Raw genomic sequence first — 15,886 nt, 5'->3', positions numbered from 1 at the left:
GATGATGCATCACTGTATTTCAATTCAGCAAAACTCTGGCCAAAGTAGTCCTAGTGAGGAATCACAAGATTTTTGAGGTTGAGACACAATGCGGACCACTTATCCTGGGTTGACAGTTTAACCCTAAGTTATCCTTGAGCATCGAGTGTCAAAGGGATGAATTATATGATAACTATATCCATGTAGATTCTAGAATATTGCTGGACATACATTCGGTCTATCCAGATGTCGGATCACCATTACTAGATGGTTACATCAATTAATACAGAAATTATTCTTGTGCTATCGGCTTAGGTTCGAACCTATGAAGTCACACACATAGAAGTATCAATCTAATCAAATGACTGATCGATAATTATGAATCATTGAAGGATTTAATTATCAATGTGATTGATGATTAATCCAATACAAAGATTGTAATAAATTATTTACTAATGATTGATAAATTAGAGAAATAATTAAATAATAATTTGATTGTTATTGGCTCAATTTGATTGAGCAATGGGGATTGGATCAGATCTAATTGAATTAGATTCAACTAAGTTTGCTTTGTATTGATTGGATGCAGCCTTATTGGATAATAGGGCTTGTTCCAATTGATCTTAGAGATGCAAATCACATTTTGAGTTAAATAAGATTTAATTTGATTTGATTTAGGTTTGATTGGATCAAATCCTATTGGATAATAGGTTTGCTAGTCAAGCACTATTATCAAGAGCTTCCCTAATATCCATTAAGATGAGAAGAATTAATCTCTAGATTGATGGGGTCTTAATCTAACTAATTTTCTAATTAGATTGAAGCCTAATTGGTTTCATAATTGGGCTAGGATCTAATTAGTTAGTTTGTTATAACAAATTCTTAAATTGGTTAGGATTAGATTCAAAAATTAGTTAGAATTAGACCAAAATTTATGAGTCCTATTTGGAATAGGACTAAACTAACCCATAACCTATCTATTTAAGAGATCCCATGTCCCTCTTGTGTTTCACTGTGAGTATCCATGCCCCAAATCAGATGCCGTGCCCTCTCCTCTCTTCCATGAAAGAAAACAGGCCGTCCCCCTCTTTATGTCGCCAAAAAGAAAGGTGGGGGACATCCAACTAGGGGGCATCCAACCCCCTCTTTATGTCACCAAAAAGAAAGGTGGGGGGCATCCAAGAGTTGGACGCCCCATATCCCACATGCCAAGCCTTGTTCTCCTACCCCTTTTGAAGAATTTTTTGAGATTTTTGCTGCTGGTTCTTAGGCATCAAAGAGAGGATCCTCTACTAGTTTTATAGTGAAAAATTGGAGAAGAAAGATTCTTTTCAATGAGAGAAAGAGAAGGAAGAAGAATGGTCTTCTTTCTTGTGCACAGCCTTGGAGAAGGAGTTCTTCTTTCAATTTTTTTTTAAATTTTTTTAAGATAAAAATTAGATTGGATCTAATTTTTAATATAAAAATTTAGAGAAAAAATACTAAAAATATTTGGTTGGGTGTTTGGCGCTTCCTGGGGCTCTAGATCAAGGAGAAAAAAGAAAGAAAAAGAGAAAAGAACGGTTCTTCTCTTGAATTTTTCTTTTAGATTTGTCTAAGACATAGAATTTCATGTAATTTTTTACATAAAAAATCAGATTGGATCTAATTTTTATCATAAAAAATTAGAGAAGAAAAGTTCTTCTTAAAGGTGTTAAAGGAAGAGAGAAAGGTTCTCTCTTATGCGTGGGAGAATTGAGAAGAAAGGGTTCTTCTCTTGATCTCTATCGTTGAGATTTGATGCGTAGATTCAGAAAAAAAAAAGAGATGATCCCCTTATTCTTCATCTTCTTTATGCTCCTCTTAGATCAGCCAAGAGCATGGTGTCTTCGTGAGCTAGTACTCTCAGAGAGATCGATCAACATAAAAGCTTCATGTAGATATTGGTAGAGGTCGGACACGTGTATGGCTGCTGTGCATCATGAAAAATTCACTACCATTGATTTTAGATATGGTGATCAGCTATCCACACTCAGGTATAGAGTTTTGAACTCCATTCATATTTAGATATGATCTAAATATAATTTAGATATAATCTAATTTGATATAGATGTGATCTATGTTTGCTGAATTTTAGATTTCAAATTTGCATACATGCATATTAATTTATGTCATAGATCTTGTATGGTAGTTTTAGATTTGATTTATGCATGCATTATAGATTAAATTATTTAATCTATATATATTCTATTGTAAAATTTTAAAAATACATGCACAAAACCATCATGCTTTCCTTCCAAATCCTTGTAGTGGATGTTGGCTATAGTAAGTTCACTGTAGAAGTAGGAGTGCACTTATAGGAGATCTATCAGCCTTAGTAGTTGAGGAGTAGTCCTATGCGACCTAAGAGACTAAGTCCATAAGTTTGTGGTCACAGCAGCATGATTATGGAAAGGAGTTTTCATGGGATTCATGATTGGACTTGAGCTAATTAAGTCTGGCATATGATGGATACTTGAGGTTTGATGAGTTTCCATGATCTGTATCCTATCGAAACTCTCGATAGAGGAACTTGATCCCACAGTAACTACACCTAAGGGTTCATCCTTTTGTTCTATTGGGTTGCCACAATATGCTGCTAGACATCACTGGTAGATCGTAAAAATTCACTAAGATCATTTTTGGATCAATGATCCTTATTGGGGTGAGTTGAAATTATTCCAGCCCATCGAAAAGAGTTTCGATGATATGGTGATGGAGATTATGGTATGTCTCACTATCAGAGAAATAGAACCTAAGGGGTCACACACAACAAAAGCTCATCCTGATCAATAGCTTGGATCATGTTCAAATTATCAATTAGACTGATGGTTTGGATCAATTTGTAAGAGTTATAAATTTGAAAATTACTAATTATTAGCATAAAGGACTTAATTGCAAGTGTTGCAATTTAATTGGATCTGATTAAATTATGGATCAAATCTTAACTAATTTAAATTAGATTTAATTTTATTAGGTTTGACTTAATTTAAGGCTTATTGTGTTTAATTATCCAAGTTAGACTTGGATTATAATCCTGATTAGATCAGGATTGATGGCTTTTTCGAATTTGATTCAAATCAGACTCGAATTGGATTCAAATCGAATCCAACTTGAAATCCAATCAAATCAAATGCCTTAGAATCCTTTTACTAGGCTTCTCTCTCATCTTTCATGTAGAGAAAGGGAGTGGGGGAGTGAGAAATCATGCTGCTTTCTCTTTTGTATGCATGAAGGTGTGAGGAGGTGCAAGTTGGTGCCTCTCCACTTCTCTGGGACTCTCTCTCCCTTTTTGACCTAACTTCTTTTTGAATTTGATTCAAATAAGAAAGCAGATCAGATCCTTATCAGTTTTGGGGTGTGAAAAATTATTTTTGTGTGACAAAAGTAAAAAAAAAAAGAGTGGGGGGTGCGCTATTTGATAGTGTGCAGATTTTTGTATGGTGATTCCTTATCGCAAGAGACATCTCAACAACTCTTTTTCTCTCCTTCTTCATCCCATGCCACACCTCTAGATCTGAGAGAGATAGAGGAAGATTAGGGAGAGTGAAGAAGGGAAGAATAAGGGTCTTCTTCCTCTTCTTGATGATCTTATTTAGATCAAATCGAATCAGCACGATGAGATCGTGCTGCAGCCTTCTCTATCTCCCTTTCCTCCACATCTCCAGTTCTTTCTCCCTTTAGATGAGATCTGAGAGAGAGAAATTAGAGAGAGAGGAAGAGAAAAAAAAGATATTTTCTTCTCTTCTTGGTGGTCTTGATCTGATCAGATCAGATCAGCACGATCTCATCATGCTGCAGTCCTATTCTATAAGGTATTGAAGGAGTCCAGATCCAAAGCAAAAGGAATGAGACCTGCAAGGTGCTAGCACTTTGATGGCCTCGATGCTCTAATTAAGATGTCTCCATATAGATGTAAGAACCAGATCTAGGGTTTCAGAGTTAGATCTTGAAACTTTTTCAAGATCACGCAGTAGAAGACTAAAATAAATCAAAATTTATCTTATAAAATTAGAAAATTTCTAGATCTAAGATCCTATTACATGATTATTACATGGCATTAAATCAAAAATTAAAATATAAAAGGTAAGAACTACATGTTGATCATATCAATATATTTCTATACTACATCTAATGTATGTAAAATAGATCATATCTATTACCTTGAAAGTTAGACATTCTAACTTTACTGATCTGAGCTTGAGGATGATGTTGCAAGCCGCACATGCATTCGGCCTTTAGGAGTCATCCACACGAGCCCACGAATCATGATCAGAAGTTCTGGTCCAGGAAATCAGCACAGTATGCTAGTACTGTGCTGATCCTTCTTCGATGGTCGATCAGATGCCTCCTTCTTCTTGATTTAGACTCTTCCAAAGATGAAAAGTAGGAGAAGGGGTTTTAGATGTGAGACACTCTTAAAAAAACTCACAGATGAAGGAAGAAAAGAGGTGAACACAGCAACCATAGAAGAAGACCCTCTTCTTCTTCTCTTTGCTCTAACCTGGATACTTACTTTTGTGTCTATTATATCTCTATGCTCCAACATTTTTTCTCTCTAATTTTCACACACCGCAAAGGTCTCTCAATGCTCTATAATATACAAAAATTTCAAGAAGAAATTCATCTTAAATAATGAGATATAAAGAATCTTTGTCTAGGTCAAATACCTAGTCAAGAAAAATCCAAATAGGGCAAGACAAGTGGTGCCCAACTCATGGGTGCCCCCTCCTTTCTCTGCCAGGGACCACCAGAAAAGGGTACATAATATGTGCCATAAAATTCATAAAAATTCAAAAAAAATCTGGGTAAAATCAGTGCCATAAGGAAAGAGTTTTGGTTTCTTAAAATTCTATCTCATAGAATTTAAAATCCAAACTAATTCCTACTTTGACTTAGTCTACAACCACATTCCATGTAAGAGAAAAAGAGTGGAAAGCTTTGAGCATGCATGAAGACCTGGGAGAGAAGGTTTTGTTGTATAAAATAAGAGAGAGTGGGCGTGGGGGCCTAAGGTGGCGCAAGGTGGAATCTTAGTTTTATTAGGATTCAGTCTATGACTTGTTCAAATTTGATTTCTCAAACCAAATCAAATCAAAAATTAATTAACTCAATTAAAATAGGTCTTAACTCAATTAAAAATCTAATTTAATCATATTAAATTAAATTTTAATCTGATTTAATTTTCTAATCGAATTAGAAATTAGGTTGACCCGAGTCCTAATTGAACTAGGACTAGTTTTTTCTTGCACTTGGCTTATCCAATAAACCAATTGAACTTGATCCAATTAAGTCCAAACTAAATCTAATTAAATAATATTCAATTAGACTTAATCTCAACTCATTGGCTTAATCAAATTAAGTCAATTAGCAATCAAATTACTAATCGATCCTCCTGCAACACTTGCACTAGGTTAAATGTCAATCATATTGATCGTTTAACCCTAGAATGATTCTTAATTGTTGATCAACCATCTGATCGGATCGTGAACTCTAATGTGTGTGACCTCATAGGTCTGAACCTAAATCAGTAGCATAGAAATAAATTTTTATACCAATTGAAGTGACCATCTAGCAATGGTACCTGACGGTCGGATAGGTAGAATGTGTAGAACAACATCCTTAGAACCCATGCGGATATAGTTTCCATATAATTCTTGCCCTTGACCAAAATGCTCATAGGACACCTGAGAGTTCAACTTTCAACTCTGATCAAGTTGTCCATATTGTATTTCAAAATATCAAATCTATCTGATGGATTATCTTGGCTAAAGTTTTGCTAAATTGAAATACAGTGACCCATTCTTCTCCAACTCTTAGAGTGGTCAATCCCATCTTGATCACACTCTGACTTCACAAGTGCTGGACTGTGCCCAAAAGCCTTCCATCACTGAATTAGAAATTTAGTTAGTCCAGTACCAAAGCACAGTGAGTTGCTTGCAAGTCACTGATGTGATCTCAAGTCTAAGGGACACTTATATCTATATCCTATCAGAAATATTCTCGACAGCAAAATGCTTTGGAGTTGGTCATGTTCTATGATAATGTACCCTTACATCTCACCTGTATGTCATAGCAGTGTCTCCACACTCCTTGATTAAGAGGACAACCAACCCATATGGCTTACAGCGACCTATGCTCGATAGAAGCTGTCATCCTTATTAACAGCCCATCATTTGGTCATGAACAGTTTTAAGGACTAATCGATAAATCCTCTCTTTATCGAACCTAAATAGTCCTAAGGACTTCATCACAACAACAGAGTTCATTAGAAGATGAAAACTTATGATAAAAATATCAAAAATATATTTTCTTTATTAACAAATCAATTACAATACAAAGTTGCTCAACTGTCAACAGACTGACGATTGACTTTTGGTACATATTTTCCAACAACTCCCACTTATCCTAAAGCCACTTGGCACAGTATCTAATACCCATCTTTGACTTGTGATTGTCAAACTCCTTTATCACCAGGGCTTTTGTGAAGGGGTCGGTCAGGTTCTCCTTTTCGTCGATCTTCTGAAGATCGACGTCACCTCGATCCACGATCTCCCAAACCAGATGAAAGCGGCACAAAATATGCTTCATCCGCTGGTGTGCTTTAGGTTCCTTTGCCTGAGCTATGGCACCACTGCTATCGCAGTAGAGCAGGATCGGACTATTGAGGGAGGGTGCTACTCCGAGCTCGATGATGAATTTTCTCAGCCACACAGTTTTCTTTACGGCATCCAATACTGCGATGTACTCCACCTCACAAACAGAGTCTGCTACAGTATGCTGCTTGGCACTCTTCCAGTAGATGGCTCCACCATTCAGAGTAAAGATATAATCTGACACGCTTCTGCTATCATCAAGGTTAGATTGAAAGCTAGAGTTTGTGAACCCCACAAGTTTCAGATTTGACTCGCCATAAACCAACCATTGGTCCTTAGTATTTCTCAAATACTTAAGGATGGCTTTAACCACTTTTCAATGGTTTTTCCAAGATCAAATTGGTATCTACTCACTACTCTTCATGAGTATGCCACATCTGGCCTTGTACATATCATGACGTACATGATAGATCCCATGACCGAAGTATATGAGACTTTACTCACACGCTCTCTCTCTTCAGGAGTTGTTGGACAATCCTTCTTAGAGAGAAAAATTTTATGGCTTATCGATAGATAGCCCTTCTTGAAATTCTCCATGCTGAACTTCTTTAGCACAGTGTCTATGTATGTGGACTGGGATAACCCAAGCATCCTTTTAGATCTATCCTTATAGATCTTCATCCCTAGGATATAGGATGCTTCACCTAAGTCCTTCATGGAGAACTGTGATGACAACCAAACTTTTATTTCCTGTAGTGTGGGGATGTCATTCTCGATTAAGAGAATGTCATCCACGTACAAGATAAGGAATACCACAACTGGACCATTGGCCCATTTATAGATGTAGGGCTCTTCTCCATTCTTAACGAAGCCATATATATTGATCATCTTATCAAAATGCATGTTCCAACTCTGAGAAGCTTGTTTCAATCCATAAATGGATCTCTGAAGCTTGCATACCTTGGACTCATCTGTGAATGTAAACCCCTCAGGTTTTATCATATACACCTCTTCGGTCAGCTCTCCATTCAGAAAAGTTGTCTTTACATCCATTTGCCAGATCTCATAATCCAATTGGGTAGCTATTGTAAGCATTATCTGAATGGATTTGAGCATTGCCACAGGGGAGAACATCTCGTTATTGTCAATACCATAATGTTGACGATACCCCTTGGCAACCAGACAGGCTTTATAGGTCTCCACCTTTCCGTCTGTGCCTTTCTTTCTTTTGAAGACCCATTTACACCCAATGGGTTTAACCCTTTCAGGTAGGTCAACCAATGTCCATACATCGTTGACCTTCATGGACCTCATTTCAAATTTCATGGCTTCAAGCTATTTCTCGAAATTAGATCTCTGCATTGCATCCATATAGGTAATCAGATCCTCATCGTTCTCATCGAGTTCGATGGGATCACCGTCCTGGACTAAGAAACCGTAGTATCTGTCCGACTGACGAGGTACTCTACTAAATTGCCTTAATGGTGCAGATACATTGGGCTTCGAATTTGATCTAATCAAATTTGACTCAGGTTCAGCTATTAGTGTCGGTCCTTCTACCTGTTGAACTTCATAAGTTCAACTTTAGAGGCAATGGTTCCTTCACCAAGGAACTCCTTTTCTAAAATGGTTACCTTAAGGCTGACGAACACCTTTTGTTCATTAGCATGGTAGAAAAAATATCCTTTGGTCTCTTTGAGGTACCCTATGAATGTGCATTTGTCAGACCTTGGTCCAAGTTTATCTGTAACTAATAATTTGACATAGGCCGGGCACCCCAGACCCTAAGGTGTGAAAGTGCTGGCTTACGTCCTGTCCATATCTCATATGGAGTCTTAATTACAGACTTACTTGGAACCCTATTTAATAGATAACAGACTGATTTGAGTGCATATCCCCAGAAGGATATTGGCAAGCTGGCAAAATCCATCATGGATCGGACCATGTCTAATAGAGTCTGATTTCTCCTTTCAGACACACCATTATGCTGTGGTGTTCCTGAAGGAGTCCATTAGGAGAGAATCCTATTCTCTCCTAGATATGTGAGAAACTCACTAGAAAGGTATTCTCCTCCTCGATCAGACCGAAGAGTTTTAATACTCTATCTAATTTATTTTTCTACTTCATTTCGAAATCATTTGAACATTTCAAATGAATCCGACTTATGTTTCAACAGATAGACATATCCATATCTGGATAGATCATCCGTGAAAGTGATGAAGTAAAAATATCCACCACTATCACTTGTGCTCATGAGCCGCATACATTAGTATGTATTAGGCCCAAGAGCTCAATAGCTCTCTCACCTTTTTCAGTAAAAAGTGATTTGGTCATTTTATCAAGAAGACATGACTCACAGGTTGGATGTGATTCATAATCACTGACTTCGAAGATTCCCTTTTGAGTCAACCTATTTATCCTGTTCTTATTTATATGACCTAGCCTACAGTGCCATAAGTAGATATCTGATACACTATCTAATCTAGGGTGCTTGCCGGTAGAATAGACTACGTTAACAGGTTGTAATAACATATACACACTATTGTTCAAATATCCATAAAAAATAGTAACACCATTCATAATGATATTACAAACTAGTTTCTTTATTAAAATTTCATAATCATTTTTGGCCAGAAGGCCTACAGAAATAACATTTAAAAAGAAACTGGGACAGAAATGACAATCATTAAGAACAACGGTATGGGACTCAAATACAAGTTTCAATATTCCTAATGCTAGAACTGAAACTGGTCTTCCATCTTCAATATTAAGGAACCTCTTGCCTTGCTCAAATCTCCTACTAACCTGCAACCCCAGCAATGAATTGCAAATATGGTAAGGGCTACCGATATCCAATACCCAGTCAGTTATATCATAAATAGAGAAATTGCAAGGAGTTATCATATAAATACCTTGCCCAGCAATAGCTTGCTTCTTTCTCTGCCTGTTAGGGTCCAGGAAGGCAATATATTGAGGACAGTTCTTCTTTCAGTGCCCCCACTTCTTGCAAAAGAAGCATTCAGTTTGAGTCTTATCAAGCTTGATCTTTCTGGTCTGGCCCTGTACTGATGTCCCAGCCTAAACTTGCACCTTCTTCACTTTCTTCTTCTTGTTCTTCTTCCTTTTCTTAAAGGGTCGAGAACCAGAAGACGAACCTCTCACTAAGTTCACCGACTCCTTGTGGAGTTGGTGATTCTTCTTAAAGTTCTGAAGCAACCCCAGTAACCCATGGTAGTTTACTTCAGGCTTTGTCATTCTATAATGAGTGAGGAATAGGAGATAAGACTTAGGCAGTGAGTTTAGTATTGCATCTTTCCCAAGCTGCTCATGCAAGGAAAAGCCGAGCTTGCTCAAACACTCCATCAGCTCGATCATATACAATACATGATCAGTGACAGAGGTACCATCTCACATTTTGACGTTGAAGATGGCACAACTAGTCTTATGCCTCTCTGCATCATCGGGTGTGCCAAAAGCATCCTCCAACACTTGAAGCATGTCCTTTGGCTAAGCCATCTTAAATCTGTGACTAAACTCGTTGCTCATGGTAGCCAGCATAATGTAGTGCACTGTGGTCTGATCACTGAGCCACTTCTGGTAAGTGTCTCTGACTGTTCCACGTGCATTGGCAGCTAGCTTCTCAGATGTAGGATCCATTATCATATATAGAATCTGTTCATGCTCCAAGACAATCTTCAACTTTCAGTACCAGCTACTGAAGTTGGATCCCACCAAATTTTCATTATCCAACAATGATCGGAGCGATAGGGAAGTGGCCATATCTGTACAAAGAAAAATCATAACCTAATTAGTAATTGATTCATTAAATCTAAAGATTTAGACTTTAATCAAAAGATTTCTCCTACTATTTTATTCGAATTGGTAGCCTCTATCTCCAATTCGAGGAATTACCCTAATTTCTTAGTGGGTACTAGAATCCACTTAGACTGCACACAAGCCTAACTTTGGTTGGCCAACCCATGTATATCTAAGGGTAGGTTCATAACCAATTATTTCTCTAAATAATTTTTAGTAATTTTAATTTTGCCCGTCCCTAATCAGTAGGCTTTGGCCTCCACTGAAAAGGTCTGGTTAGGTCCAACCATTAACATGACCATACTTGGCCCATCTAGCCAATGAATGATTAGGCCCAACTTTGGTTGGCTAACCTAACTACCATTTAGAAAGATGCAGTCAAGAAATCATATTATGAATGACAATTCCATCAGCCAATAAGCACCAGGCCTTTGGGCCTCCAATGATTATCCAACTGATGGATCCATTATCATCCACTTAATGGGAGGCTAAGATCTAGTTATCACCATAACTATTTTATTTTAAGGACCTAATAATTTTAGAAGATTTAATTGATTTAGAGGAGGAGGTCAGATGAACCAGCTTATCATAATCCTCCCACTGGCTTCACCAAGTCAGCTTAAGGGAGACCATTAAAAGGGCTGGTCTAGGAGCACCTAAATCAGTTACACTGATTTATCTAGCTGATATAGGTCAGCTCGAATAGTCAAATGATTCGATCAAAATATAATTTCACCAAGAGGCCAGGTATATTCGATCGGTGGGAGGATCTGCCAAAGCTTGCCTTAGATACCATCAGAAAAGGTCAGGTAAGCGGGCTGCCAATTAAAAACCACCGGTCTGGTTTACCTTAGACACCAACTGGTTTAATTAGTTTCGATTAGATCAACCTAACAGTTCATGCTAGACTGCTTAGCCAAGAATCAAGTCCATTTGGTTCTCGTTAAAGACATGGACTTGACCAACTACAACTATTGTAATTGATCTAGAGAATCCTTGACCTAATCTAAGATAACAATTGATTAGATTTAGTCAATTCTCTAATTATGTCCATCATTAATCTAACCTTAGGTCTAACCTAATTAATGGACCTAATTTTCACTAACCCATTAACCCAATGTGTTATGGTTTGTGTCTTAGGTTCTTCAATTCACAATCCTAGAACTTAATCAAACAACTTCTTAATTCTCAATTAAGTTTTGGGCTAAGGATTGGGGTTTGATTTTTTGAAAATAATTTTCATATTTGTAAAATATTTTTACAATATGATTCTACCAACCAAGTTGTATATTTGATTCATAATCAAAATACAAGTAAAATAAGCATGAAACTACTTTAGATCTAATCTAAACAGGTTTATGTAATTAAAATAATTTCAACTTTAAACTGCGTAAATTTTTCAGACAAATATATGATGGTTTTTTGTACGAAAATTATTAACAAAAAAAATTTATTTTAGATTTGGATATTTTTTAAATCTAATATATCATAAATTTAATCTAGATCACATCGAATAAATTTATGATTAAGATAGATCTACACGAACTAGGACAACCTTTGCACTGTAAGGGGTAAACCTTACAGCAGGACAACCTACAGTCCATGATTGATCTAAAAATTTTAATTTTAGATTTAACAATCAGATTATAAATTAAATTTAATCTAAAAAATAATCTAAGAATGTATAAATAATCATGTAATAAACAACCTAGGCTCTGATACCAATTGAAGGAATCAGATCTAGGGTTTCAGGGTTAGATCTTGAAATTTTTTCAAGATCACGTAGCGGAAGACTAAAATAAATTAAAATTTATCTTATAAAACTAGAGAATCCTTAGATCTAAGATTCTATTACATAATTATTACATGATATTAAATTAAAAATTAAAATATAAAAAGCAAGATCTACATGTTGATCATATCAATATGTTTCTATACTACATCTAATGTATGTAAAATAGATCAGATTTATTATCTTGCAAGTTAGATGTTTTAACTTTACTGATCTGAGCTTGAGGATGATGTTGTGAGCCGCACATACATCCAGCCTCTAGGAGTCATCCACATGAGCCCACGAATCACGATTAGAAGTCTTGATCCAGAAAATCAGCACAGTATGCTAGTACTGTGCTGATCTTTCTTCGATGGTCGATCGATGCCTCTTTCTTCTTGATTTGGACTCTTCCAAAGATGAGAAGTAAGAGAAAGAGTTTTAGATATGATATACTCTCAAAAAACTCAAAGATGGAGGAAGAGAAGAGGTGAACACAGCAACCCTAGAAGAAGACCCTCTTCTTCTTCTCTTTGTTCTAACCCAGACACTTAGTTTTGTGTCTATTATATCTCCATGCTCCAACACTCTTTCTCCTTAATTTTCACATGCCTCAAAGGTCTCTAAATGATCTATAATTTATGAAAATTTTAAAAAGAGATTCATCTTAAATAATGAGATATGAAGAAGCCTTGTCTAGATCAAATACCTAGTCAAGAAAAATCCAAATAGGGCAAGACAAGTGGTGCCCAACTCATGAGTGCCCCCTCCTTCTTTTTCTGCCATGGACCACCAGAAAAGGGTGCATAATATGTGCCATAAAAGTTACAAAAATTCTAAAAAAAATTTGAGTAAAATCAGTACCATAAGGAAAGAGTTTTGGTTTCTTAAAATTCTATCTCATAGAATTTAAAATCCAAACTAATTCCTACTTTGACTTGGTCTACAACCACATTCCATGTAAGAGAGAAAGAGTGAAAAGCTTTGGGCATACATGAAGACCTAGGAGAGAATATTTTGTCGCATAAAATAAGAGAGAGTGGGTGTGGGGGGCTAAGGTGGCGCAAGGTGGAATCCTAGTCTTACTAGGATTCAGTTTATGACTTGTTCAAATTTGGTTTCTCAAACCAAATCAAACTAAAACTAAATCAATCTAATTAAAATAGATCTTAACTCAATTAAGAATCTAATTTAATCAGATTAAATTAGATTTAAATCTAATTTTATTTTTTAATCAAATTAGAAATTAGGTTGATCCAAGTCCTAATTGAACTAGGACTAGTTTTTCCTTGCACTTGGCTTATCCAATAAACCAATTGAACTTGATCCAATCAAGCCCAAACTAAATCTAATTAAATTATATTCAATTAGACTTAATCTTAACCCATTGGCTTAATCAAATTAAGCTAATTAGCAATTAAATTACTAATCAATCCTCCTACAATACTTGCACTAGGTTAAATATCAATCATATTGATCGTTTAACCCTAAAATGATTCTTAATCATTGATCAACCATCCGATCGGATCGTGAACTCTAATGTGTGTGACCTCATAGGTCCAAACCTAAGTCAATAGCATAGAAATAAATTTTTATACCAATCGAAGTGACCATCTAGCAATGGTACCCGACGGTCGGATAGATCGAATGTGTAGAACAATATCCTTAGAACCCATGCGGATATAGTTTCCATACAATTCATCTCCTTGACCAAAATGCTCATAGGATACCTCAGAGTTTAACTATCAACTCTGATCAGGTTGTCCACATTGTATTTCAAAATATCAAATCCATCTGATGGATGATCCTGGCCAAGGTTTAGCTAAATTGAAATACAGCGACTCATTCTTCTCCAACTCTTGGAGTGGTCAATCTCATCTTGATCACACTCTAACCTCATAAGTACTTGACTGTACCCAAAAATCTTCCATCACTGAATTAAAAATTCAGTTAGTCTAGTACCAAAGCACAGTGAGTTACCTGCAAGTCACTGAGGCGATCTCAGGTCTAAGGGACACTTATATCTATATCCCATCAGAGATATTCTCAATAGTAGAATGCTCTGAAATTGGTCATGATCAATGATGATGTACCCTTACATCTCACCTGTATGCCATACCAGTATCTCCACACTCCTAGGTTAAGAAGACAACCAACCCATATGGCCTACAGCGATCTATGCTCAATAGAAGATGTCGTCCTTATTAACAGCCTATCATTTGATTATGAACAGTTTTAAAGACTAATCAATAATTTCTCTCTTTATCAAACCTCAATAGTCCTAAGAACTTCATCACAACAACGGAGTTCATTAGAAGATGAAAACTTATGATGAAAATATCAAAAATATATTTTATTTATTAACAAATCAATTACAATACAAGGTTGCTCAACCGTCAATAGGTTGACGATTGGCTTTTGGGATATATTTCCCAACAATAGATAATAGCATAGGTCAGACACTTGCGTGGCTACATCAAAAATCTCAGGCATCCAAAGGATCTGATCTAAGTAAGGCATAGGGAAAGCAGTTAACGTAATCGATCTTCCCTCCCTCTTTATTTCTATTTTTCAGATCTAAATAATTTTTATGCATGTCTAAACTAGATCCTTAGGTGATATTAGGATTAGTCTTTTGCATGCCATAAATTAAAATTATTTTAATTTATGCTTCCACTATCCTATTTTCATGAGATGAAAATTTCAACATGCCAATCACCTGGATTTTCTTCTAGTGGTATCAAAGCCACGTTGTTTGTACATGCATGAAAAGTTAATTTTCTATTTTAGATATAAAAAATTAGATTATAAAATTAGATTAGATCTAATTAATAATACATATAATGTATTGGATATTAACAATGCATGAGATGTATTGGATCCTATTTTTGCATGTGATGCATAGATCTGAAAATCATCATTGCAATCTATTTTATGTGAAACATGAGATATTTAGATCTAATATACATGTGATGTATGATGTATCAGCTTGATTAAATCATATTTATGTTAGATATTTTAATTAATGGCTATAGATTTGACCTATTATGTAAGCCATAGTCTTTAGGGTTAATTTAGAATCATCCTGACATAAGGTTGTCCTGACATAATTTATGTTATGCTATATGGTTGTCCTAGGATGAGACTAGATCGATTGTTAATCAAAATTAAAATCATCTGATCCATAAAATAATTTAATCACACATAAATCAGATTGGTAATCGGATTGATTTTCATCAAATCGATAGCAGTTCAGCCTGTTGAGTCGACTTAATTTTTGTTTGAGTCGACTTGAGACCATGGTGAGTCAACTCATTTGCTGATGAGTCGACTCAATTGTGTAGACTGAGGCTATGGGGTTTTTGTTTGTTGCTGTGATGAGTCGACTCAAGTCAGGGTGAGTTGACTCGTTACTGTGTATAGAAAATTTTGTATGAAATAAAAAATGTAAATTGTTTAGATCTGAAATTATTTTGATTTCTAAACAAACCCATGATCATAATACACTTAATTGAGAATTAAGACATAAAATTAAGAGATCTAAAATTGAGAATTTAAGATCTAATTTCATTGCATAATATATGGGGTTTTGGATATGGGTTGAACAAATTAGATTTAATGATCAAACTACAATTAGAGTTAATTGACTAGATCAGGTTAGAACCCTTGTTGATTTGAGCAGTTAATCAAATCTAATCAATTATTG

This window comes from Elaeis guineensis, chromosome 3, assembly GCF_000442705.2.
Source record: "Elaeis guineensis isolate ETL-2024a chromosome 3, EG11, whole genome shotgun sequence".
Lineage (NCBI taxonomy): Eukaryota > Viridiplantae > Streptophyta > Magnoliopsida > Arecales > Arecaceae > Elaeis > Elaeis guineensis.
Note: the sequence above shows the minus strand (reverse complement) of the source record.